We start from the raw sequence: 23,530 nt of genomic DNA, 5'->3' as shown, positions 1-23,530 counted from the left end.
CCTCGTTCTTTTAACTTTCTTCCTCCGAGAGTCCCTCTCGACTCGTCAAAGGTTTGTCAGGTAGATGGAGATTTTTTGGGGTTTCTACCTACTGCCAATTTCCCCTTTGGCTCCATCAGGGCCTTTGCGGTCATAGACTGGAACTTGGAGCAGGCCAAGGTCTTATGCTCCACCCAGAGACACCATAGACCAGGGGTCTCCAACCTTTACGTTAGCTAGAGCTACTTGTAGTGGATGTCAACAGTGGAGAGCTACTAGCGGACGATATCGGGGTGGGGATATTTATAAGCCTCGGAATTTATACCAATATTTTTTTGGCTCGATTATTTCCCCTCTATAAACAGATGGAATAACCTATGCCTTCATGAATATATTATGAACTTCAAACACCTCTTTGTTGCATTATTATTTATTAGTAGCTGTCTCAAAAAGACAGATATTTGTTGGACTACCATACAAATATCCTGTAATTTTTGTGCCCCTTCCTTTGCGTTTTATGCAGGCTTTCTACATGCTAGGCACACTATTATTTTCCAAATAAAAAAAAGTAATTTCCAAATTGAAAAATGTTGCTTGCGTTCAAATGTTTTCTTTGAAATTTTTTTTTGTCAGACACCACACATACTCTGTTATTTGCCGGTAAGATAGCTCAGCGGGTTGAGCGCTCGCTGCTGCTATCTGAGCGTGATCTGCAGGTCGCAGGTTAAAATCCCGGCAAGGCCAACTCAGCCTTTCATCCTTCTGAGGTCGATACACGTACCAATTTCAGTTGGGTGATATTGCATGTAAATATGTGCTTTGTAAAGCGCTTCGGATTAAGGCGCTATATAAATAACACATCATTATTATTTGTGTGCCCCTCTGTGTTTTAGCACAAGTTATATTTATAAAGATGTTAAATGCTCGTCAAACTGGTTAATCACAAATGCTTCTGTTATGCTGACAGCAGTTTTTAGGAAATTAAACTGTGGGTTCATGGGTGCCAACTTTTGATTTTCACAGGGGCAGAAATATCCTCACCTCAGCCCTGAATATAAGCAAGCAACCAGCCCACCCATACCCTGGCCAAACACATTGTATAGCACTTTGTTTATAATGCATTGCAAAAAGTCATACGATTAACAACCTGTAGTTTTGAATATATAACATCTCAGCATTGGTCTGTCAACCTGCTGAACTACCCTGGTAGGCTTCTACTGTACAGCGTGTCTATGGATTGCTTAATGTACTAAAAGTGGGTGTACTTGTGTCATGGAAGTGATTTAAAGTGGAAATGTACGGTGTGGAATTTGGAAAGAAATTGCACCATTTTTTTAAATATTATTTTGAACATTTCCAGGCGAGCAGCAGTGCTACTGTGATATTTTCATTGCGTGGTCACAATGATCCTGATCCTGCCCCAGCCCCTCCAACATCTCTGGCAAACAAGAGCAGCTTGCTTAAGAAAGACTGTTGTGGGGGCGCACAAGGCCAACTGTGGTACTACAGGCGGCCTGCAGAAGCATAACGTGATACTGACAAATGTCAGTGGATTTACAAGCAGTTCCAAGCGGCACAGTGACCAAGCTCTTTGCCTGCAATTGGGCCGACTAGGGTTCTGATCCTGAACACGGAACATGGCTGCAAAAATCACCATTAAATAATATAACTTAGGATAAATGTTTATTTTTCGGAGCGCTGGCGACTGAAAAGGCTCAGGCGAGCTACTAGTCGCCCGCGATCGACTGTTGGGCGACCTCTGCCATAGACAAACGGTGTGGGCCGGTTAACAAGCTGGATACTTCTTGAACCCGCTCTTCGGGGTAATTGGTGTCGACGAAGAAGACATATTGCGAAGTAACAAATGAAGCCCTCCGTATTTATGGAACCCACCAGGTGCTGCATGTGCTATATAAACCTTTGATAACATCATCCTTGAGACAGAGGCACTCTAAGGACAACTAGCCGACAGCATCAACACAGCACCCTCTGCCAAAATAAAATGTTCTGAAGCAGCTGAAGCTGGATATCAACTATCAAAGATGAGCAATACATGGGAGGACACGATCCATTCGAAAATTACTTTCCTGATTGACCTATTGCAACCGCCTTTTTCTAGGGCTCACCAAAATGCCAGCTCCTCCAATCTAACCAGCTCATCATATGGCACCCAGATGAATCCGAGGCCCAGGAATAGCATCACCCCAGCCCTGCACTGGTTTCCAGTGGATACTCCATTTCTTTCAAACCTCAGCCAGGAACATATTGGGTCTGTGGCCTAGTATACCTCAAGAATATAAAATGTACTAGTCTACCACACACTCAAGGACTACAAGTTCCAAGACTCATCAGTGACGCCTTCAAGAAAAGGTTTTGGAAGTAAGAACGTAGACACAGCAGAAGCAGTTATTATGAAAACCAGAATGAACTGAAGAGTTTCTGCACCCGACCAACTCATGGAGGAGGATAAACAGTGTGACCCACCAGTGTTTGCCAGATACCCTCCCAGTTAATGAGGACATTCCAATGAATACAAGTCATAACTTGTTCAGAAGTGACAAAATGAAAAGCTCCTGAGGAAAGTTCACCACAAAGGGTTTTAGAAATGAAACACGTTAAGCATGGGAAGAGGGAGGAGAATCTATAAATGTAACATCCACCCCATCATATCTTGGTACCCATACCCAAGGGTGGTTAGATAATTAAAAGTCACTTGTATAGGTCTTTCAAGGGGGTTTTATAATTTGAATGAATTTGCTGTTTTTTTTAGGAATTGTGTACTGAGATAACATGGTTTATTGAATTCTAGTGAATCATAATTTGTTTGTGAAAAAAAATTATATTTTAAACTATTTTCTTAAATTCAAGTAGGAATTGGTAATTACTAAATGTTTCCACATATTGAGACCACAGGTTGTGTAGTTTTCCAACCCTCCTGCCTACAAATAGGAAAAACCAGGATAGAGTCCCACCTGAGTTTTTATGTTACGATTAGGACCTGGTCTTTGCACTTGCCCTAGGTCACTCCTATCATGACACACAAACCCTTTACTTTGTGAATTGTTTTTCTCACCTAGCACTTGTCTTTTCCCATTCCCCTTTTTAGCACTTTTACTGATCTTGGATAGAATATTTTCTTCTAAGGGAAGAACTTGATAAATTAAGGACAGACTGGGAATGTCAGTACTCTGTTTGGGCCACTGTGGTACTATGGAAAGAAAGGAAATGACAGTTGGTTATCAGTCAAAAACATCTGTACCACTGAGATCAAGAGAGAAGGAAAAAAGGTCTAAAGGAATAGGCCTTACCAAAGGAGAAGAAAAGCAGATCCACGGGAACCCAACTTAGACTCGCCTTAAACGGCAGAGCAGACACTTGGACTCAGAGTAGCCCACTTGAGGAAGACCTGAGGAATCCATTCAGAGGATACATCACACTCATGAGGAGCATGAGTTACCCAGATCTCTTCCGCTCCAACTTTGCGCTCTCCCACCAGGTGAGAGGCAACCAGAATAGCTGGCACAGGATAGCAGATGTATGTAGACTGACAGACAACAGTTTGGAAAAACTGGCACCCCTCTTTGTTCCAAGGAAAACATAGCAAAAATATCAGAGGGTCAAACCTGAATTCTTGCATGAAGTCATAAAGGCTTTCAATGCCAGATTTTAGAAAAAGAAAACTATAATATACATTTTTTTTTAATGTGTTCATGCAGGACCTTCAATGCAGTATGCCATGCCAATCCGAAAGGGAGGAATCTGTCAAAGCTGTGGATCGGCTCCAGCAACTCACCACCAGCACAAGAAAAAAAAAATAATAATTAAAAAGTACCCAGACAATGATACAGAGATTCCATTAACCAACACTAGTACTGATTCACCTTCTAAGAACTTGGAGAGGTTGAAGCTGCGATTCCAGTGCAAAGTGTGTTGCCAGCTGTAGTTGTGTTGACCTCATGTGCTTACTGGCAAAATGAGCCAAACACACAGAATGCCAGGAGTCCAAATACTTTTGGGAAGATCCACTATTAGCATACCGTTCATATAACCTGTAGATGGTCCTGGAATGGAATACCCTTCCTATTCCGATGTCCCATATTAAGGAAACATATAGAAGCTTCTATGTTTGAATCATTTGGGTTTTTGTTGAGATTTGCAGGCACAGAGAAACAAATGAAATGATTGGCAAAGTCGGTGGGTGTGTGAGCAAGCAGAACTAGTGTAGCTGTACATTCACCCTACTCATCTACCCACCAAGGCTTTCAACGTAGTCTTAAAAGGAAATTGATGTGCAATGCTCTGGTCCCCTCTCCGGCAGGCAAATCTTCCACGAGTATGGAGGAAAGGATCTATGAGTAAGGTCTTAGCACAGGTCACTAGAAACCAAATTTGTTTCTAGTTCTAACAAGGTAGAAAACAGCCAAGGGGAAAATGGAAATACTTCACAGGTTGGACTGCCACAAGTTCATAGGTAAAATTCAGGAGCCTCAAATAACTCAATGCACATTTATGCTTGAACTGTAAATATTTCAAGGTTGGTCTATAAACACATTATATGGTGCCTTCATGGAGATGGTGATCCAAGTACAAGGCACTCCTGCACTAAGCCAGGGATTATTTTGCTACGGGTATTAATACATGAAACCACTTTACTAATCAGGGAGCTTTTAAACCATCTGTGGCCTCTCTATTTTTTCTCCTTTCTTTAGAGCACCACTATTGCCCCAATTCATCACTGCATCTAAGCAAACATTGTTCATAAAACCCTGCAAACCTCGAAACAGGTTATTTTTAACAATTCTATATTTTCCTCCTGCAGTTCAAATAAAAAAGCGTGAATATTTTTCAAGTGTAAAGAAGGCCAAATGACAGAATTGTAAAACATGAAATCTATATTTACATTTCAAATGTAACATACTTTGACTTATTTCAAGTACATTAAAAAAACAGAAGTTGTCCATTGCATATGAACTGTACTTTAACAATCAATATAAAGTACAATTAAATAAATACAAACAATTGAAACAACGTGCACCATAATGAGCGCAGTATTTGTCAGAAAGAACTATGATAAACTAAATGAATAACACTGATGAACAGTTCTAGAGCATTAACGAAGAATCCCTTCCATCATGTTATTTCATATTCAAAGGTGTGTGTAGTTGCGAACGTCTCAAAACAAAGATTTTTTGGTTGCTGTATAAGATTAGAGTTGGGAGTTTTAAATAGATTATTAAGAAGTTATTTTAAAGCCCATTGTTCATCGACCCAAGGATTTACAAATAACATTTACAATATGAAAAAGTCAGTATCTAAAGAGGCAGCAGATACCAATCAAGCATTTTCCCAGTGTGTATATATTTTCAAAAAATAGCCTACAAAAGTGCAAAATCTCGAAAACAATCATTATGTACCTATGGCTCAGCTCATAAACCAGAACGTGAAAAATAAAATCCTGATATACAGAACTTGCATATTGCCATCTTCACTAAAACATCGAAATCCAGATGATTTTAATAGCGAAACAAAAATAATCCTGAAGTATTTTAAGATTTTACGTTGCATAATATAAAATAACATTTCTATGCTTCTTAAATTCTATTATATTTGTAAAACATATGGTAAAACAAATCAACAGTGCAAAACGGCTCCTTTTTCTTTCAGAGACCATGGACAAGATGAGCTCAACAAAAGGAAACTGTTCACGTTCCTTGGAGGATTGGGATGATTCTATCCTAGGCCAAAAGGTTTACCACTCAGAAGACCACTTTCATAAAAGAGCTTGATCACTGAAATATCAGAGCAATGAACTGTTCCAAGTATTCTTTTAGTTCTAAACGCAAAACCCTCCTCTCCAAAGATGCAGTTTTTAAAGAAGACTTCAGACAAAATATGGATAGGCTCATATGGCTTAAAGACCTTAATTAAAACAAATGTACAAATGCCCTGCCCAACAATAAGAAAAGTGAACTTTCAAAATATGTAGACATTTTGATTCAGGTTCCATATTTATGTATTTAATTGCTACTGTCATTTTGTTATTTTGAGTAACAGAATATTGCAAAAGTAAAGCGAAAGTGTCATCACAAACCAAGAACAACGCTGAACAATATCGCACAAAACAATAATACCTATTTGCTGGTGAACACATCCTCACTCGAATAACCGCAGTTCATACTTTAATTCTAAAATAGGTTTTTCAGAAAAGTGCAGCACATTAAGTTAGATACCAGCAGTGGGTTTCATTTACTATTTAATTCGGAAATATTTAATTCGGAAATCGAACAGAGCAATTTATAGATGAACAAAACCCAAAGCAAAACATCAAAAAATTTTCAAAATGTTTGAGACAACCTAACAAGTTGATATGTAATAAAAACATAAATAATATAGTAAACCTGTTCTCCAAGTTGGATATTTACAGTTACCTGAGTCGTAGCACTGAAATACAAAAACACTTGGTTTGCCATCTATTTGGTCAATTCTAAACAGTATCCGTCAAAACAGGTATTTGCATATTGTGTACAAGGTACATCCCAAGTGCCCCAATAACAATTTTATTGGCATTTAGTACGGATTTCAAAAGAATTAAAAATTATAAAACTGTAGTGTTTTTCAAACGTAAAGTACAATCACAGCTTATTTCTGGGGCCTTCAATGAATGTAACACCTTGCAGACAAGAAGAGCTCCGTTGAGAATACAATCCAGCATCTTTATCATACCTACAATTAACCAGAAAACAGAATAAATTAAAATGTGGTGCGGTCAAACTGCAAAAATACAGAGGCTATTGGAAATGGCTTTCAATCCAAGTCACCCACATATGCCTGGGACATTCCTATTAAAGTTGACAGGGATGCATTTTACATACGTGCATTCTTATTCATTGGTTTTGACACCTTCTCTTTTCAAGCAAAACTGAATAACAAAGAACATTATTTAACCCTTCAGAATGCATGATGGGGTTAAATTAGGACAATAGGGAGCAGATAAAAGCCAAAAGAGCGATGTGTATTCAAAATGTTTCCCTCTCGGAAAGCACAACGAGAAATTATGCAAAGTGTTCATTTCTAATATTGAAAGGTTTAAAAATCACTGTCAAAACAATTCCTTGTGATTTTTCAAAATGACCATGCATAGCAACTGTTATTTTGTTGCTTTGTTAAGAGAAGAAAAAGTTACTTACCGTAGGGACTCCTGTACTCCTAGTCCAGAGTCCCCTTTTCCCCCCTACTGTATGGGCACCCCCATGAGGGGGTGGGCCGGAGCCTTTAGCAAAACAAGAGTGCTTTCCCCATTTCGAGGCAGGGGACGGGGGATAGGAAGGGTGCGGCCACAGGTCGTTACTACGACCCTCAGCACTTAACCGCAAATCGTACATTTTTCTTCATGTTGGCACCATATGCCTTATCCAACGGAATTTAAAAGAGGGTGGGGGGGTGGAGTGACAGGTGTATAGAGGAAAGGAGCTAGGAGTACAGAACCCACCAAGGTCTGTCCCCTTTCCTCCATAGTGTATGTGCGAGTTCACAGCATCAAAACATAGGGAAGAGGAAACTGGCTGCACTCTGGGAAAAGATTTCTCAAAACTGCTCGTCTGAATGCTGCATCCGAGAGCTAGCAATTATGCAGTAATGCTTGCCAAGCAGCAAAGGTGTGGACCAGATAGCCGCTCTCCTGCTAACATCCCAAGGCACCTACTTCTGAAAAGCCACTGCCATGGATTTAGCCCTCAGCATGAGCATTCAAGCTGCTGGGTGAAGGAAACATGTGTAAATTATACACTTTAAGGTTAGCAGAAATCATCAGAGTTATTGAGGCGTGTTAGGCAAGATTGTTAGGAAGTACCCTGTGGGAGACTGCACCAGCCTTGTCCTCTTGGTAATAGTTTAACCCAACCTTTGTTATAAGCATGTACTACACAAGTTGGTAGAGTGACTGAGCAACCATGCTCATCTCAAGAAGGGTCAATGTGAGCTGTAGGGTTTCAGCATTTAGTTTCACAGTGACATGCATCCAAATAAACACTGGTTTCTTGATTAAACAATGTATTAATTTAACAGGCAGTTGAATAAAACTTCCTGAGAAGGGAGCAAAATATGTAACAATAATAAAATAAAAAAAAACACTTTCAATAAATCAGTAGATACCCATTTGGGATGTGTCACTACGTCGGATTAAGAGATCACACACACGGTCAAAAAAGTAAAACACAACTTTAATATTTTCTTTATCAAAGGATCTCAATGAACATTCCCCAATAGGAAATAAAAAGGATACTGGTAGCTGCAGTCTCTTTCCAGATGTATATGACCTTCTACAACACTTCGATACAGGATTACTTATGATGACTCATAAAATTTGACAGTCTCGGCCAAAGTCACATGAGGGTTTCCCTTCTTGTTCAATACAGCAACGCCCAGTGAGGTGGAACAATAATGTCAATGATCCTTGGAAGGTCTACTGGCTCATTACAATGCATGAATCTTTTGGTATCCCCTTTATGTGATCTTCTTTCAGGAGTCTTTTTTAATTCTTAGTTCATAAATTCCTTATGAGATTAAAAATATTTACTGCATACGCCTCAACGTGACTGTCCCAGCGCACGTAGCATTTGTACATCCAAAATAAGCATTTTACTGTTGGCGAAACGTACACTCCCAAAGAAACCTTCCCCTCTGGCTATTTGTTTCTTCAAAAGGGATTCTCTTCTCTCAGTCTTAATTCCTCCGATATGCCAGTTCAACATGGCGTCAGGAATTCCACTCGCTTGTCATTCCGGTCTGCAGCACCTCGGCCCTTGTTATCGCCTGAAAGCGGACAGCTTTCCTCCTCTTACGCATTACAGGTTGGCTACGAACAGCTGTTGGGGCTCGTCCGGATACTTGCTGCTCATAGGCCGCTCGATCGGCCTCTCCCGCAGCTCTGTGGCATAACTCCACCTCTTTTCTCCATAGGAGTTACCGGCAGTTTGTCATCGGCGAGACTCCGCAACATTGAAGACTCGTCTTGTAGCCACTCCTCGTAACATTCAGCGCCGCCCTCCACTCCTTCTCGGAACACCAACCGCCTCCTCGACGAGCGGCTCGAGCCGGAGTTCAGCTCTCATACAGCTGCTTCCCTTCTTCCAAGTACTTTAACACAGCTCGCCAGGTATACATTACGGACAAAACTCAACTAGCGCAACAGCGCTTCATAACAACGAAATTAACAGGTTTTCGTTTCATTCGCCTTAATACGCCCACTCATAACGGCCAGCTTAGTCCTCAGCCAGCTGGGCTGTCTCCTGGCAACCACATACAGAGAGAAAGAAAAACAGAACATTCCTACTTGTTGAAAGAACCTCAATGTAGGTGAGAAGACATAAGCATGGTCTCCCTTTAAACTACTAGATCCTCCCTCCTTCCTGCATCATCCTTTCTCATTCCCAACCCGCCAATCATCACAGGATGGCAGACGGAGACAGACTTCCTACACCCTGAGGTGACTTAAATGACAGACACTGTTGACAAATATATCCCTGACACATTTAGAGCAATACTGAGTTTGGTGTCAAAAGGAAAATGTTTTGGGGAATAAAACAAAGGTCAACAAATATTCTTAAGCAGGTGAATTACTTTTGAACCCCCAATGCAAAGTAAGTTAACCCTTTCCCAGCTACACAAGTTATAGAACGTGTGACCTTTGTTGAGGGATAGTTAAAGCACAAAGTCAGAGGACGTAACAGTCTTTCAGGGGGCCAGGACAGCCAATGGCACTTACAAAGTATAGGGAAGCTGAAGCACTTCTTGAAGGTTAAGTAAAAAGTCTTGCACAATGTTTTAGAAATCTTTGTAGAAAATGAAATCACTGTTGGGCCACAAACTGGGGGGCCTGTGAGGGGAAAATCTGCACGCAACTCTGCAAAAGCAACCAAGACAAGTCTCAACTGAGAGCTAGCAAGGCTACACAACAAGAGGCAAGTACCCCTCCGTTTTACAGTACCTTAGGTCATAAGAAACTGGTTCCAGATGGCTTCTGTTCCAGTTCTAGTATAGCAGACCCTGTTTTTCCTGGGCCTCAGTCGTGGGGACAAGAGGTAGGACGTCTGGGGACTCCAGCACTACGAATTGAAGGTCGGCGGCACCAATGGGCAAACTTCAGATCAGCTGCACTTTGCGGTTTCTGCTTCTCGTAAATAGCACCACTGCGGTTCTTGATATCTTATGGACTTTCCTCGCATCTGGGGGAACAGCACTCTGTTGAGGTGGCTCAGGCTTGGTCAGTCCCACTTCCTGGGAGTCAGGAGGATCTGTTTGGAGCTTGGGTCCGACGACACACTCGATTCTGGTGTTCCTCTCCCTGGCAATCGGTTCTTGCAGCAGCAATGGAAGTACAGCCAGCTCCGAGACGATTTCCAGATAAGTTCGACTTGGGGTCGATTGGTCCCACTAAGCCAAGTGGAGAAGTCGTCCGTTGCAGGGGTTCTCTATTCGAGGCTAATTTAGAGCTTCATCAATGCAGCAGGGTTTCACCGGGCAAACCAAGGATCCAGAATTTGCAGCAAGCGTCTCTTCCAAGTTGTTCTTCGGATTCTTTTGTCCAGTGGTCAACCGGGCCTTCAAAGCAAAAGACTTTGCCTTTTATGCAGGTTTCTCCCATTCATTCGCAGCCTAGCTGTCAATCACACAGCAGGGTGGCTGTCCTCCAACGACAGCCAGCTGGCCAATCACCTTTGGGTGCATTCCTGTAACCAAGGAGACTAATCACAGGGAGTTTCAGGCACCTCCCTCACTTCCTGCCAGACACGCTGGAGCCAGAGTCAGGTTTCAACAGTGAATCCTGCCAAAGTCAACGCGAACAAAGGGATCGAACGTGGTTTGGCGTGCAGAGTAAATCTCAAGCAGGACCTTTCCAACAAGAAATGGGGGGAAAAAAGACCACCGGGCCATTTTGACAAAATGGGTACCCATGGGCACTTTACTGCAGCTGCAATTGCAGCATGTGGTAGAAACACAATGTTTGGAAAAAGTAAACCACTGCCACCAGCCATTAATCGTCGAAAGGGCAACATAAGAATGTTACATGAGAAACTAGACACCAGGGATACTAAGTAAACCCTCCAGCACTCCGTGTGTGCTGGGTCTGCGAAGTTACAAATGTAAGTAATCAATTTCACTTCACTGCGCTTGGAAACAGTAGGTTAACCAAGAGAAGGCATTTAAAACTTTGGGAAATCTGGACAACTTCCCTGTGTCACTGCAGTGAAGGTGCTGTGTGACACAATGTTAAAAGTTGATGACTATGGAATTTGTCAGACTCCAAGGTCAAACACAAAACAGAATTAAAAGTACAAAGTCCCAAAGTTCAAGAAAAAGAGTTGGGGGGGTCTCTAAGGTGGGAGGAATTTAGCAGTACACTGACAATTCTCCCTAACAAGGCTTCAGATGCCGGATGGCCAGGGGTCAATCGACCAAAAGTGACAAAGGTGGAATCCACATTTACTGAGAGCCCTCTTACCATCTGTTAGGGAGAATTTTCATTTCTGTGCCAATTTCCTTTAACCTTAGAGACCCCCAGCTCTTTCGTTGGACTCAGGGCTTTTTAATATATTTTTTTTAAAGATATCTTTATTAGATTTTCATCAAAATACATATTCATCACATAGGTTCCAGTAAAATAAACTAACCAGAAACTATTACAAACAATAACGTCCTATAACATCAGAAAAATAACATAATTCATTTATATCCATATCAACTTAAAACACCAGCATGCTACCATCCTATGTGAATAATAGAAGAAAGTAAATATAATATCCCACACAGACATACAATACATCACATGAAACAATGTAAAAGAAGAAAAGAAAGGGGGGGGGGGGAAATCCCCTCACTCTTCCACACTACTATATCAACCATATAAAACAATAAATGAGACCCACAACGAAAGATAATCATCCTCACTATCTTTTTCTTTCAACAAGATCTTTTCATATTTAGACAAAATCTATAATTCCACCAGCCATTCTTCCACATTAGGTTTCTTCCTAGTCTGAATCAGCTTAATCGCTACCATCATACCTTTATCAATCCAAATGACATGCATTACTTACTGTAAAAGCATTTCTGATGGTTGCATCTGCTTAGATTCACATGCTGTGCATAGTCCGACATCCAGTGGTCACTGCAGAGTATTGCATCTTGTTTTTTGAAAGTCGAAAAGGGAACGTCAACATAGGCGTGTCCGTAACACTATCCCTATAGTGACGTGTAGTGTACCAAAATCCCTCACGCGTCGAGGTCCCTGTGTACTTTTTTCTGCCATGAGGGAGCCTTATGACTAACCTGAGTGAGTACAGAAAGAGAGAAAGTAATAAGACATCCTGGGGGGCGTGGCTTGGCAGCCATGGAGTAGGCTGCAATTCCTGTGTGCTCCGAGATCCGGCAATTTGATCTGACAAAAACGCACTTTTTAAAAAAATTATTTTATCTACAGCAGCTTGAAACGCACATAAAGGCGTGAGAAGGTATGGAGCAGGGCACGAGCAGGCTGGCTGCACGTTTGCAGCTGAGGAACAGTCCCATTGCAACATTGTATCTTGGAGCTGGCCGCGAGTGAGGACACCAAAATGGCGGCGGCAGAGAAACAAAGGGATTCTGAGAGGCGCACCCCTGTGAGACAAAGCTCTGCTCGGTAGAAGACTGAAGTTGCGAACTGCCGGCACAATAGAACAGGCATATTATTACTGAAGCCGGGTGGATGCACTGCGCAGAGGTCCCCGACCAACACAGCCGAGGACTTTGGAGAGCGAAGGGGGCACATCGATTGCGAGTGCTTGTCGAAATTTGTCGATGCGCTGAAAAGTGCCCCAACATTTACATACAGACATGCCCTCCAGCGAGTGCGCACAGCGCTGGAAGCGGAGGACAGGGGCGGCCTTGGACATAAAAGCGGTAGCCGGGCCCCGGAGGACAAAGGACTGCCTACATAGCTATAGAAGGCGGAACCCGAGTAGCGAAGGAGCAGAAGGCAGACACAGTGACGGGGGCTCTGTGGAACCATTACGGCCCATATAATATAATATCTGGTAACTGTGGGGCGGGCGTTCACGGTTGTGGATCCTGATATTGGCCGGACCGCCCCTATTCAAATAGAAGTGCCGCTGGGAAGCAGACGCTCGCGGGCGGGCTCCGCACAGAGCGAGGAGCGCATGAGGAAACGAAGAGACTAAGCAGGTCAGCTGGCAAACTGTGACCCAAGAAGCACGCACGGAGGTGTATTAGGGCAGACCCCCACGGACCCCCTGCAGAAGGAAGCGGAGGGCCACACATTCGCCGTGGGACATGAGCTGAATGGCCTGGGCCTCGCAGCCGTGTTGGGTGCCTAAACCCAGTCCCGAATGTAGCGTCGCAAGTACAGCATTGGAACAAATAGGCGAGGCGCTGAATGGATGCCCAGAGAATGAGGCGCAGATAGCTGAGGGGCGCAGCAGACACTATTGGGCCTGGGTCACAGTGGCACTGTGGGTACTGCAATGTGAGATATAACGAAAGGTGAAAAAGTAAACAAAGCACATGAACACTCCCTGGTCCAAACAAAAGCTACATGAAAGAACTGATGCCCTCCCAGTGTCAGCAAATGCAACGCTGGAGAAGTATGAGACAGGAGCCCACACATGCATATAACAAGTGCTGAGAGAGCAGGATGTGGTGCGCTTCTTAATGTGGGATGCAGATGGGAATAAGTGCTGTTTGGAACGGAGTTCCAAACGGAGCGGGGTGTACGTTACGGCCTGTCTCGTCATAAAGACCCCCATGAGTGGACCCCCCTGCGCTCTGAAGGCTCGTGGCAGATGCAGACTGCTAGTCTGTGAAGTGACTCCGCTGCTGAGAAGTAGAGCGATAAGGAATGCGGTGCGCAATGCAGAAGTGCTGCTGACCAACTACTCGTAAACGAACGCAGCAAAGTGAGCTTTGGAGGAAGGTGGGACCTGCACAAAGGATAGGGACTCCTCGGTGAAACATTACCAGGAAGAAGGAATAGGTGGACTGTGAGCACGGGCCCCGGAAGCAAGATCCTACAAACACTGCCTAAAGGAGAGACGTGGGAGGACAGAGCCCACTCCAAGATCGACCTTGCGTGCCACCTGGCAAGGTGGCCCATTGAGGACACCCAAATACTGACCTGAAGTGGGGAAGCTACAGTGACACAAGAGAGCGGACATAAGACATAGTGCAAGTGCAGGATGTCGGTGAAAGGGCTGAAGTCCAGGGGTAAGCAATCCACTATGGACACCTTTGCAAAGGCGCAGCGGGCCCCTTCATCCCCAGCACAAAAAACGGGGGAGGTATCGGAGGATGACTCCCCTGCAAGGGAAAACCAACAAGTCCTAGCGGCCATAACAGACTTGAGTGCTAAGTGGGGCACGGTGATGGCGGAACTGCGGACGGCCCTAGAAAGTAAAATAGATGCCGTGGGAGTGGAGGTTACCTTGCTGCGGCAGGACATCAGAGCGCTAGCAGAAACCACCAGCGGATTGGAAAGCGCAGTGAAGACCAATACCGATGTAAGCACGAACAATGCGAAGGAGGTCCATGTGCTCAAACAGCAGGTTGCCAACCTTGAAAATAGAGTGGAGGAAGCAGAAGGATGGGCGAGACGGAACAACATCCGTGTGGTCGGCCTGCCAGAAGGAGAGGGCCAGGACCACACAGATTACGTAGAGAACATGATCCTGCAAGAAGTGGGAGCGGACAAACTCTCGCAGGGGTTCACAGTAGAGCGGGAACATCGAGCCCTTATGAGAAAACCACGGCCTGGAGCTCCACCGCGGCCTATAATTGCGAAAATCTTGAACTACAAAGATAGGGAAAAGATTCTGGAGCATTTTCGCAAGGGCGGGACGATAGAAAGAGCCCCCTCCAGGGTTACGGCATACCCAGATTATACTAGGTTGGTGCAAAGGCAGCGATATAGTTATGTTGCGGTCAAGAGAACACGATAAGTGAAGACACTATGTCATGTACCCTAAGTGGGAGGGAGAGTGGGGAATCCTGGTATAGCGCCTTGAATTGCTTTATAGACACGGCGTAGCCCTTCAACTTTATGACTATGGGACTGGAATATAGTGCGTTAAAATGCAAATGAAAACGGATGTATTGGGCGTTGCAACTTTAAACAAATAGGAGCAACAGGATCGCATTTACTTACCCCCGAGACTTAGTAGAAGGGCAGCCAATAGGGCGGCCTCACCCTGCGGAGCCGCGAGTACAGGTTTAACAGAAAGGACTAGATGTGGGGGTGCCTGAGATCCAGGGATGGAGCAGGGCAACAGTTGGGGAGGGTGCAGTTGGGGAAGGAAAGGGAGGAGGGTGGGAGAGGGGAGGGGGGTGTTTGAAGTTAAGGGGAGTTTGAATCGGGAAACAAGCCTATATAGATGAAGACGGAAGTGGGATCTGGACTGCACCGGTGCAGGGGGGCTAGGGGGGGGCATTCCGATGGGTCATGGGGGACCTTAAAATAATTACGTGGAATGTCAGGGGACTTAATAGATATCTAAAAAGGAACAAGGTTATGTTGTACTTGCGCAGACAAAAGATAGATATCGCACTGTTGCAGGAGACACACCTGACACAGGAAAAGATGGAGATGGTGGAGAAGAAATGGAAAGGGATTGTGGTGGGCTCGACATACTCCGCGTATGCTAGAGGAGTACTCATTTGGGTGGCGCCACATGTCCGTTCAAACTGTTGCAGGAAGTGGCGGAAACGGATGGGAGGATGGTCATATTGAGGGGATTGGTGGAAAACAGAGATGAGCATTGTGAATACATACGCCCCCAACCAAAATACTGCAGCATATTTCAGAACTCTGTGCCATAACCTCAGCATATGTATGGGTAGGGCGGTGATCTGGGGGGGATTTTAACTGTGTGTTGGACCCCAGGGTAGACAGATCAGATGGAAAGATTGATAGACCTACCCCAGCAGCTAAAGCGCTGCAGAATCTGCTGGACGATTTTGGTCTAGCGGATGTGTGGAGAACAAGACACCCCCAAGATAGGCAATACTCGCACTACTCTGCCCCGCAGCAATTACATACGAGGCTTGACTATGTCTTTGCCACGTCGGACGTGGTGATGGAGTGTACTCAGGCAGAATATAAAGCGAGGGTCCTTTCGGACCACTCGCCCCTGGCTATTGGGTGGCAATACTGCCCCCTGAGGGCAAGGATTCCGACATGGCGCCTGCGGGCAGAGGCACTTAAGGATCCTGTTTTTAGGGAAGAGATAAGGGAGGAGATTATAAACTACTTTGAGACAAATACGGGTAGCGTCGACTCGGCGAGCACATTATGGGAAACCTTCAAGGTGGTGATGCGAGGGGTAGCCATAGCAAAATCAAAAGGCCTACAAGGTGGGATTTTGGCTGATATACACGAAACAGAAAGGGATCTGGAAAATGCACTGAAGGAGGCTGGTGCAAACATGGAACTGGTACTGAAACTGCAGCAGAAATGTGCGGAGCAATGGGAAAGATTATGTAACCTCAACTATAAAAAGTATATAGAAAGACAGCACGCGGGAGGGGATAAAACAGGAAGTGTCCTGGCATGGTTATTTAAGAGTGAAACTCCCAGACCCACGATCAGAACGATTACGAGAGAAGATGGTAGTGTAGCTGATACTCAGGAAGGAGTAAATCAGGAGTTCGCAGAATATTATAAGTTACTATATGGGGATGAGGAGGGTAGCAATCTTGGAGAGATAGCAGAAACACCAATACCTAGGATAAGTGAGGAGGAAAGAGGAGCTGGATGCGCCGATTACTCTGGAGGAGTTAGAGGAAGTGGTGAGGCAGCTGCCTACCAGTAAGACCCCAGAGTCTGACGGGTTCCCAAGTGAATTTTATAAAGTATATAAGGAGGAAGTACTCCCCCCCCCAATGCTAGAAATGTTCAATGAAGCGTTTGAGGTGGGACGGCTGCCGGAGTACCTCAGAGAGGCGATCATAATACTGCTTCCCAAACCCAATAAGCCTGGGCATAGTTGTGGCTCCTATAGACCTTTGTCAATGTTGAACCAGGACTGGAAGATATTGACGGCTGTCCTGGCGAACAGACTGCATAGAATTATTGGCAAACTAATACATCCCGACCAGACGGGCTATGTCCCGAATAGAAATATAACTCAAAATCATAGACGACTCCACCGGGTGGTTGAATGGGGGAGCAAAAACGAGAGTGAAATGGCAATCGTGTCCTTGGATGCGGTTAAGGCCTTTGATTCAGTTAAGTGGCCATGGCTGCTTGCCGCTTTGGCGAGCTACGGAATGGGGCCTGGATACATAAGGTGGGCAAAGATGCTATATAGCGAACCGCTGGCCAGGGTCAGAACAGGATCGGTGATATCTGAAAGATGGCAACTTAGTAGAGGCACCAGACAAGGGTGCCCATGGTCCCCAATGCTTTATATACTAGCCTTAGAGCCCTTAGCAATATATCTTAGACAACAATATGACACTATAGGTATCGAGGTGGGTGGAGAACGACATCTCATCTCCTTGTATGCCGATGACTTGCTGCTGTACCTGAGGCATCGGGAGGAAAATCTTCAGTACATATTAGAAGTGATGGATAGATAAGCGGGGCTGTCGGGCATAGCGGTGAATCCTCAAAAATCTAGTATCTTCTCGCTGGGTAGCTATAAGGGAATCCCTGTCGGAAGGTTACCGGTGTTACAAGCCCCATGGGCGGTTAGCAAATTTAGGTATCTTGGGATAGATGTGTACCATAAGGTGGAAGAGGAGCACAGACCCAATACCGAGATCGCCATAGAGAAAATGAGAAATGTATGAAATTCTGGGTGAAGTTGCCCCTAGCAATGATGGGATGAGGGGCAATGCTTAAGATGGTAGTCCTACCTAGGCTCCTGCACTATTTCGGGAATATTCCATATCTGATACCCAAGAAATTTTTCACTAAACTGAATAGCATGTGTAGGGCTTTCCTGTGGTATGGTACCCGGAACAGAGTGGCATTATGGAAGCTGCAGAACTTTTATGAGAAAGGGGGAATAAAACTACCCAATTATGAGGTCTATTACGTAGCGAGCCAACAGCAATTTGTAGCTAAATGGCTCTCAGATGAACTGACCTGCGAATTCAGGTTGTTTGGACAGGATTGTGCCCCATTGTATCTAAAAGAATTGATCTGGCTGCCCAAGACAGAAATGGTAGGGCGCCCCAAGATGATGAAGCTCGGGTGGGCGATGTGGCGCCGTGCGTGCCAGATGATGGAAAACCCATTCCCATGCTCCCCGCAGGTGCCGCTAGTTGCACTGGCGGGGGGAGATAAGCAGCTGAGGATGATACTTAGGAACCACTGGGAGGCGGTTTGGGTAATGATAATGGGAGATATTTGGCAGGAGGGGACCATCACAGAGTTTGAAGCGCTGGGGGAGGAGATGGGGTTACACACGGGCCAGTATATTACGTATCACAGAATGGTCCAGATAATCAGGAGAACATGGCCCGAAACGGTACTGGAGGAAGAACCAGACGCTACTGTAGACATGATATATGATATGACAGAAGGGGGCGTGGGGGGCACGAGATCTCCATACTGTATGAGATGATGATGATGTCCAAGATCGGGAAGGAGCTAACACAATTGAGACTAGACTGGGAGGCGGATGTGGGTGCCCCACTAGAGGACGGGATGTGGGAACGTGCTATGGGATATCATAACAAGGTGTCAAGGAATGCGAGACAAACAGATACAGCTATATGTTACGCATAGAGCATACATGACACCCGAAAGGATATCCAGGTTCAAGAATGCTGGGAGACAAGCATGTCCCAAATGCGATGAGGAAAAGGCAGGCATGGTGCACATGTTCTGGGCATGCCCAGTAATTGAGCGCTTCTGGGGTGAAGTAGCACAGAAACTAGGAGGTGAAGGGGGTCACGATGGTTGTAAATACAGCTTGGGCTTGCCTGCTGGGGGGGGTCCCAGATCGCAGAAACTTAAGCATGTTAGTAAATTGAAAGATTTAGCATATGTGCTTGCAAAAAGAAGGATTGCCATGGGATGGAAGACATGTCCTAAGCCACGGGTGGAGATATGGTGGAAGGAGTTGCAGAAATGGGCGTAGGCAGAGACCATGGTATCGCAAGAGGTGAGCAATGTAGGGGGAGAGGAGGAGGCGGGAACCTTGATGGCATGGAGATCATTAATAGCGCAATTGTTTGGAACGGTACAAGACCTGACAGCATCCACGGTATGTTAGACCCCACCACGAGAGGCAGATACAGAGTGCGTGGTACAAATAGGCTCGTAAGGGGGGGTGGGATGAGGGAAGCAGTGGCCAGAATAAAGTGATGAACATTTGTATCGTTTATGCATGCACTGCGTGTGTGATTTGTATTGGGTTTTTTTTAAAATAAAAAAAAAAAAAAGTTTTTATTGATTTAAAGTAATAAGACGTCCATGTTCCTTCCATCCGAGCGGGGAGGAAGGGTGGGCGCATGTGAATCTAAGCAGATACAACCATCAGAAATGCTTTTACGATAAGTAATGCATGTCTTCTGATGTTTGTTAATCTGCTTAGGATCACATGCTGCGCATAGACTAGCGAGCAGTACCCAGAGTTGGAGGTGGGTTGTGAGAAGGAACAGAAGAAAAAAGGTGTCTTAGTACTGCTTGTCCCACCTGGGAATCGGAGCTAGAGTGAGTATCTAGACAATAGTGTTTTGTAAAGGTGTGTACAGAACTCCAGGTTGCCGCTTTGCAAATGGACTCTAGGGGAACATTTGTAATGAACGCTATGGATGCCCCAGTGCCTCGAGTAGAGTGTGCTCTAGGCTTGAAGGGCAGTTCTCTCTTAGCCAGAGTGTAACAGAGTGATGCACTGGACAATCCATCTAGAGATAGTGGATTTGGAGAGTGCATCCCCTTCTCTTCCTGCCACGATTGAGACAAAGAACTGATTAGTCTTTCTTAGTGGACGAGCTCTTTCCATATAAAAAATGACTGCCCTGCACACATCAAGTGTGTGTGTAGGCTCTTCTCCCCCAAGTTTGAAGGATTTTGAAAGAACGTTGGCAGTTCTATAGACTGGTTGACATGAAACTTTGAAATTAATTTCGGTGTAAACCTAGGGTGTGCGCGTAGAACCACCTTATCTTTGTGAACTGTTACAAAGGGACTCAAGATGGAGTGCTTGTAGTTCACTCACTCTCCTAATGGAGGCGATAGCTATCAAGAAAGCAGTCTTAAGAGTGAGATCCTTAAGGGTTGCTTTATGCATGGGCTCGAAGGGGGAGCCCATTAGCCTGGTTAACACAACGTTCAGGTCCCATCCGGGAGCTGGGTTAGATATAGGAGGGTGAATTCTTTTCACTCCCTCCATGAAGGCTTTGATAACTGGAACCTTCCACCATGACACCTTATGTTGAGACGTAGTGTAGGCGGAGAGTGCAGCTAGGTGAACCTTAATAGAATTAAAGACTAAACCTGAGTCCAGCAAGTGAGTCAGGTATAAAACAATGTGTGGGAGAGCAGTCAACGGGGTTGATGCTCCTCGAGTTACACCAGATGACGAACCGTTTTCACTTACTAGAATAGCATAAACGAGTGTTCGGTTTCCTAGCCTCCCTGAGAATGTCCATGCATCTGAGTGAGTTGCAAATGTCCAAATTCTATGACCTCAGGAGCCAGGCTGCCAAGTTCAGGGTCTGTGGGCATGGATGCAGCGTTCGGCCCCTGTCCTGTGACATGTTGTACGGCCAGGGTAGTTTCACTGGAAGAGACAGTGACATCTCCATCAGATGAGCATACCAGGGTTGGCGGGCCCACATGGGGGCCACCAGTATCATGGTAACAGGTTCCTTTTGCATCTTGTGCCCTATCTTGTTGAGAAGGGGAGTCGGGAGGGGTTAGGGGGGGGTCAGGGGAAGCGTAGACAAATTTCCCTGACCATGTTATCCATAGGCCGTTCCCCTTGGAGCGGTTCTGGGGGTACCTGGGGGCGTAATCTTGGCATTGGGTGTTCCCCAAAGTTGCGAACAGGTCGATCTCTGGGAAGCCCCATTCTGCGAAAAAGTTGGAGACGATGTCTTTGTGTAATCGCCATTCGTACTCTGTGGGTAGAGGGAAGTCTCTGCTAAGTCTGTCTGCCAGAAGATTGAGTTCCCCTGGTACATGTTGAAATAACAGGAACATGTGTCCAGCTTGGACAGTCCTGGAGAGCGAGTGCCCCCTTGCTTGTTCAGGTAGTACATGGCTGTGGTGTCTGAGGATCAGCACTGTCTTTCCTTGTAGGTGTCTCTGGAAAGCCTTCAGTGCTTTGAAGACCACCAACAATTTCAGCAGGTTTGTGTGTTTGGACGCCACACTTGGAGTCCAAACTGTGTGCAATCTGATGGGATAGGTGAGCCCCCCATCCTATGAGGGATGAGTCTGTGGTTAGAGTGACGTCCACTGCAGGGGTGGCAAAGGACTGCCCCACCACAAGGTTTTCCCTCGACCACCACCACAGCGAGAGAACCAAGGTTTGCGAGACAACCACTAGATTGTCCCATTGTCCGCTGGCCTGACACCACTGGCTGTTGAGCCACTCTTGCATAGGGCGCATGCACAGGCTCGCGTGAGGGACCAAATAAATACAGGACGCCATCATTCCTAGCAATCGCATGGGTTTGCGTACCGCCACCTCTCGACCGGCTACATATTGAGGGATCTGAAACAGCATATTTTGGACCCTCTCGTTGGAGGGGAAGACGAGACTGTCCAATGTTCCAATTAGCGCCCCTAGGAATTGCTTGGCTTGGCTGGGGTCTAGACTGGACTTCTTCTCGTTGATGGAGAAGCCCAGGTGGAACAATAGGTCTATAGTCTTTTGGATATTTGAGAAGCATGTTTCGGAAGAATCCCCCGTTATGAGCCCGTCGTCGAGGTAAGGATAGACCGGAATGGACAACCTGCGCACGTGTGCCACTGCCACTGCCAGTCCCTTCGTGAATACCCTTTGCGCTGAGGCTATGCCGAAGGGTAGCACTTTGAACTGGTAGTGTTTGCCTTCTATCATGAACCTGAGGTATTCCCTGTGCGCTGGCAAAATTGAAATATGAAAGTATGCATCTTTCATGTCTAGTGTTACCATGGAATCCTCCTGTCTGAGCAGGGGGATTATTTCCTGCAGAGTAACCATCCAAAACTTTTGAGGTTTTACAAATTTGTTCGCTTGGCGCAGATCTAATACAGGGCACATGGTTAGATCCTTTTTGGGTACAAGAAAGTACACTGAATAAATACCCTCCTTTACCTGTGATAGAGGCACAACCTCTATGGCTCCTTTTGCAGCAGCGATTCCACTTCCTGAAGAAGGATGAGAAGGTGTTCTGGTGCGAGACGTCTTCCCTTTGGAGGTCTGAATGATGGGGACCGGCTGAATTCAATACAGTACCGTGGGCTGTTGTTGACAGTACCCAACAGTCTGTGGTAATTCCCTCCCATGCTTGCAGAAATTATGTTAGCCGGCCCCTGACCGGAGATGCATGGGAGGGGACTCGAATCTTCGGGTCATTTGGTGGTGGTAGCCGGGGAGCCTCTAGGAGTAGAGCCCGACCTCTTCCCTTGCCACGACGTGGTCCTCTGAGGGGAGGACCAGTTGCTGGCTGAGGTGTATTGCTGTTGAGTTTGTCGGCCACGAAAAAAGCGCCTATTGCCATATCCATTTTTTATTAGGGGGGTCTCGTGATTTGGTCCAGGGTCTTTAATGTTTCGTGCTCCTGCTTAGCAGTTTCCAGTGCATCATCAACCACCTTACCAAACAAGTTGGAATCCTCAATGGTTTGTTGATGAGGGACGCCTGCGTTTCTGGCTTGAAATCGGAGTTTGAGCCAAGCAGGTCTCTTAAGGAGTACGCCCTGGACTAAGGAACGTACAGTCGTTTCCGCAGCATCTAAAGTATTCTTGATTATGCTTTGGTTCACTTGAGTGCCTTCTGAGACTTTGGCCAATAAGCGGGTATGAAGGGGCTCAGGGACTTCTTGTAGACCTACGCGCACCAGGCCCCATTGGGCATCAGCGTAACTAGCCAACAGAGTGTTGGCAATACGCGTGGCAAAAGCTGCAGAGGATGTAATCCTTTTCCCTAGAGCATAGAGCTTTTTCTCCTCTTTATCGGGAGGTGCCTCACTGGTAGACAGCGGAACCGCCGCCCTTTTTCTCGTGGTGGTCACCACCAGAGAATCTGGTATGGAATGACCCTTGATATATAAGGGATCTGTGGGTGAGGGGCTAAAAAGCTTCTCGATCCGTGGGTTTAAACCTCTAAGGCAGGTGTAGATAAAGAGGGAACGACGCGTCTCTTAATAGAGGAGAGGTTGGCTTGGCTACAGGTGGCTTTTCTTTGATTATTCTTTCCACAAAAATCGACTTCTGGGGTAGCCTCCGTAACGATTTGAAAGTGTGCTGCCGCCTTGCGTAGCATGGCATTAAATGTGGGTTGAGCGTCCACAGGTGAAGGGTCTCTGACAAGCGTAGTCTGTGGAGAGGCCAGATACA

The 23,530-nt window shown here is 45.5% G+C and overlaps 1 protein-coding gene across 3 annotated transcripts in view; it reads right to left on the bottom strand.

Annotated features, from left to right (window-relative positions):
• Positions 1-4,853: 4,853 nt before the first annotated feature.
• The window catches only part of ZNF217 (zinc finger protein 217), a 301,010-nt gene continuing 282,333 nt past the window's right edge, over positions 4,854-23,530 (bottom strand). For all 3 annotated transcript variants that reach the window (XM_069651143.1, XM_069651144.1, XM_069651145.1), the window contains exon 6: positions 4,854-6,702. The gene's annotated coding sequence lies outside the window, so the exon portion shown is untranslated. The remainder of the gene's footprint in view (positions 6,703-23,530) is intronic.

Source organism: Ambystoma mexicanum, chromosome 3p, assembly GCF_040938575.1.
Source record: "Ambystoma mexicanum isolate Mex_15411 chromosome 3p, UKY_AmexF1_1, whole genome shotgun sequence".
Classification (NCBI taxonomy): Eukaryota; Metazoa; Chordata; class Amphibia; order Caudata; family Ambystomatidae; genus Ambystoma; species Ambystoma mexicanum.
This window is presented reverse-complemented; position numbering and strand designations above follow the sequence as displayed.